We start from the raw sequence: 5,408 nt of genomic DNA, 5'->3' as shown, positions 1-5,408 counted from the left end.
AAAAAAATTGACTAATTGAAAGGAATTGATAAAACCCAAGGTGTATCGCGCGGGAATCCACCGTTTATATGATTATTCGATAGAAGGAAATCACAAAAAAAGTATGTTGCTGTCGTTTTGAAAGGATTAAGGATCGTTGAAATAATGTTTAAACTTAATGATTCAAAACAAAGATAAATGATCTCTAGAATAAAGAAACGCAGTTTGAGTTGTCTATAGGGGTGGCAAAGTTTCATACGACCTTCCAACACGATCCGTCAATACTACTCGAACATGACACAAGTTAAATGGGTTTGGGTTGATCTTAAACGGATTTAGGTCGACACAATTAACTCGTTTAGTTAATCGTGTCGTGTTATAATTGAGGGGTTCAACCCGTTTAACTATACGTGTTATAAGCAAATTTATATTATAATTAATTCTTTTGTAAATTAGAGATTATATAATAATTTGGTTGGATTGAAATTTATATTTTTCTAATATTTAATGTTTCATAGAGTATTATTAATAATTTAAATAATAAAATATTTAATTTTATTAAATAGGTCATTAAACGGGTTACACGTATAACCCGTTTAATAAACACGTTCGATTAGTGTTAAGGATTTTTGACACGATTATTCAAATGAGTTGTGTTCGGGTTGAGCTGTTTAATAGAATACCCTTAAATCGATACGATACGACATAATACGACACGACACGATTACAATCCGCAAACACGAATTACCATCCCTAATTATTCCAATGGCCGGAAGAATTTATATTCATTCAATAAATGAAATAAATGCCTTTATTTGCGTAGGTCTTGGCGAAGTGATTTGGAAAATGTTTAGTGATTGTTTTCTTTTTCTACTGTATGTTTAATTGGTTTATTTTTAGAGAAACATATTTAGTTATGAAATAGAGATGGTGCATCACATTGCATGTGATTCCTTAAACCAAACCCAACTTAATCTACCCTAATCAAGTGGTTAGTTCCGTTGCCATAAAATTTTTCCTTTTAATTTCTACCAAGAATTTGTTTTTCTTTTTTATTATTATTATTTTTTATTTGTTGGTAGGAAATGAGAACATTATGACTTTTTCAGTTAAAAGAAAATTGTGTTATCAGTGATCTTTACTTGGACAGAAAGAGCCTACGAAGTTTTACTATTATCTTATTTGAGCCTTTTTTGTGCAATTTCGGTTCCGAATCTTTTTTGAAATTCTTTGATCTTTTTCTTGATTTCAGCCATTTATTCATTTACTTCACTGTCATAGATGAGACGAAAGGACTTTTGTAGTCGGGTAAATTAGATATCACTTTAGTTCTAACCAAAATAAATTTTTTTTTGGGCACAACAAGACACAAGATTCCTAAGTGCATAAGGAAGAATCTTTATTTACCAAAAAAAAGGAAGAAAAATGAGAACTAATTAAAGTTTGAGAGAAGAAGGAAAATTTAACTTTTTTTTGTTTTTTAAGGAAATCAAAGAAATATTAGCAAAAGCAAAAGGAAGGAAAAATTTAGTAGATAATTTTAAAAATTAAAAATTTTAATCATGCGAAGGGGCATGTGCCCCTGACACATGAGAAAAACTTTATTGTTCGACTTGTATTAGTGAAGTAGTATAACCAACTCATTAGATACTGACATATAGTGATGACTTACTAAAATAAAATACTTTTATTTATGTGACATAATATAATTAATTGATGACACCTATAATGAAGTCTTAATTGATGTGGTACACCTAAAATGATAGAAAATTAATCCATACTTTATGTATTTTACTTTTGAATTGGAAATATTATGCACATACTAGAATATTAGACAATTAAAAAGACTAAAAAAATAAAATGATTAAATGGCATGGAGGTAGTAGATTATTTATTAAAATTATTTTATTAAATTAATGGCCAGTCTCTCCAAATATATATCTATATATTACTACGTACAGGAGTGTAGAATGGTTTGGCAATTGGCAACTGGCAATTTGGCATGAACTAATTTCAAATAACTGTAATAACATGGCCCGCATTTTCCTCTGTTATTTTTATTATATGTCATCAAAGTTGTCGGAAGTGTAATATGGCCAGTTACTTGTTTTTCCCCTCTTCTTTTTTTATATTTATTATTGCAATTTAATAAACTTAATGACCTTATTTCTTAATTTGAATCAAGTGAGATTTTATATATATATTTATTTATAAACTTTTGATTCCCACACCAAAACGACACCATTAATTCCTTCTTCTCAATGACATTACATAAAGAATTTTTTTTAACATTATCTTTATTAGCATTCGTGTTATACCCTTATTCATAATTAGGGGCGGAGAATCTGTGGGTGGGTGGGTGGGTGGAGCAACATTATCATCTAATATGAGATTAGATATGAGATTATTTTAAGCCAAAAATATTTTATTAACAATAATATTCATAAAAAATTATACCTAGTCAAACTTTGGTCAATTTATATATATATTTTTAAATGATCTATATCTAGTTAAATATGACATAAATATGTACAAAAATAAACCAAAAAAGCCAAATATGCCAAAATATATTTTATTAATAATAATATTCATAAAAAATTATACCTAGCCAAACTTTGGTCAATATATATATATATATATATATATATATATATATATATAAATGATTTATATATAGTTAAATATGACATAAATATGTACAAAAATAAACCAAAAAAGCCAAATATGTACTACAAAAGCTAAGTTCAACGGTTTTGAGATAATAAAATCTTCTATTATGGAATTTGAACTAAAAGTCTTAACAATTAAGCCAAAATTTGAAGAACTTTCAATTAAACCAATTAGACTCCTAATCTATAAACAAATACGAAATTAATGTAATAATTCCACAAATCAATAATCAAGCAAAACCCGAAACAAATCATGTGTTCATGTGAACACATCATGTGTGTGTGTGTGTGTATATATATAGTAACCAATATGAATTCGAAGAGAAGTATATTGTGTTCTTCTGCAGGGAACTCCTAATCCCCAAATCAACAAGCAAATTCATCATTTCTAAATGTAAGCTAATCTTTTTTTTATTTTTTTATTTTTATTTTTTTATATATATATCAATAATCTTGAATTAAAGCATTTCCAAAAAGGAACAAAACATTGAAAAAGAAATTGATATACATGTAATTGTGTGTGTGGATGAATATTTACACACATATATACACACATATTGTAGAAAATAGATCAGACAAATAACAATCTTTATTTGAAACGACTTGAAAATTAAGAACGATAAAAAGAAAAGAAAAGAATATGTAATCAAATCTATAATCTTTAAATTATTGATATTTTCAAATACAATAATCAAATAGCAAAATAAATAGTAAAACTGTAAAAGTAATTAATTAATCGAAAAGGAGCAAAAATCCACTGGTCCAATGTTTTATTTTATTTTATTTATTTTTAATGACGTGGGAACCCTTGTAATCACCCGCCTTTTGAACTTGTAGCTACTAGGTAAGCTCCCGGCTGCCGACGCCGGCCCCACATTGTATGCAGTAAGGTAAGTCAAGAGTAATAAACGAAGTGGGAAGGCTCGAGCCCGGCCATTGATAACTAAAGCTCTCACCTAACCAACTCATTCAAGTCCCCGGGGCCCACTAGTCCATTGTTGGTTTGACATGTTTATTTATTTATTTTATTTTTAAGATTTTAATGTACTCAAACAACAAATGAAACTATTTTCGAAAGAAAAGAGAGTGGGAAAAACTTTTAGAAAAGAAAAAAAAGAGTTATATATATATATATATATATATATATATATATTGAAACAACCAATTGAATCCACTTTTGTCCACACAAAAAAATAAATAAATAAATAAAGAGAGAGCCTAAAAGGCCTATTCCAAAAACTTTCTTGGGGGCCGAGTATGAAATTATGTATATTAAATTTTTTTTTTGGGGGGCGGGCCTCCGCCCCTGCTCATAATATATGCTCTGTCTGTCCCATAAAAAATGTCATATTTGGAGAACTGTAATTCATAATCCTAAACATGACACTTTTTATAAAATAGAGGAAATATAGATATAATTAATAATATATATTTCTTAACTGATTAATGGCTCACATGCATCTACCAAATCATTGATCACTATGTGTCTCGATCAACTCGTGACTCAATGACCATCTTTTCTTGATTAATGGCTTACATGCATCTACCGAACATATTGGTCCCTTTCACATTGACGTACACCTTCCACCAATACGCATTTAGGTTCCAACAGTAGTCATGGGAGTGTTATGCAAATATGTGCAACCTCAAAATGAATTCCGCACTCAACCCTCTACCTGAAATGACTTCTTCCATCACACTCACCATCCCTCTACCACATCAAGGAGAGTGATTCGAAAATTTTCCCGGGTTCAGAAGATACTTCAAGTTCTCTACTTATTATGAAGATATGCAACGACACTGAGAAGAAGATTGATATGAAACTGTGACTATGTCCTAAACGACACGCTAAATCTCAATACAGTAGGTAATCCTGATTCCCGCACCAAAACGACATCACATTTTTGTATATTTTTTTGTTATAAATTTCTGATGCATACCCTGAACCCCATTAATTCCTTGCAGGGGAGAGATCCAAATGGAAGTTTTAAATGGAAAGTTGGTTCCAAAAGAGAATGACCATGCTGGTAAGAGCCCATCTAAAACAAACTCAGACACAGGGCCCATCTAAAACAAACTCAGACACAGGGCCCATCTAAAACTACGTCGTCTTACGTCACAACTTCAAAGCAGACTTGGTCTAGGTCAAGAACTAAATGGAATAGTGATTGGACAATAATTCTATTGCGGCTCCTCTTTGTTCTCACCATGAATCTGTCGTCATCTTCTCTCTCTCTCTCACACACACACACAACGACAAGTATGAATCAAATCCGTTGATATATAAATATATATATACAGACACGCGTCCTCGCTGCAACAAAAGAAACCTAAGTAAGTAAACCCCAGCTAGTGAAGATATATATATACACTTTAAATTTTTTTACATATACACATTTATAATGGAACAACCTGAGAGTCATCCTCGTAAACTTGTTCGAAGTATAATGGAGAAAAAGCGAAGATTACAGATGAAAAATCTTTTTTGCACGCTTGCTACTCTCTTCATTACCCAAAACTCCAAGGTATGTACTTCTCTCCCCCCTCTCTCACACACACTCCCATTCTAACTATAAATACACACACAACACGTAGATTAATGCCCGGGCTGATCTCCTGCTATTGTTGGAGGGTATATAGTCTTACTTTGAATATGAAAAGTTATTTAGGTTTTGAATCCACACACACGCATATATATATATATATATATATATATATAATTGAACTAAATTAATGGAAGTGATGATTTTATAGGAAAGA

This window comes from Cornus florida, unplaced genomic scaffold, assembly GCF_030987335.1.
Source record: "Cornus florida cultivar Cherokee Brave unplaced genomic scaffold, ASM3098733v1 CherokeeBrave_3.0.0_Hap2_Chr04, whole genome shotgun sequence".
In the NCBI taxonomy this organism is placed as follows: Eukaryota; Viridiplantae; Streptophyta; class Magnoliopsida; order Cornales; family Cornaceae; genus Cornus; species Cornus florida.
Note: the sequence above shows the minus strand (reverse complement) of the source record.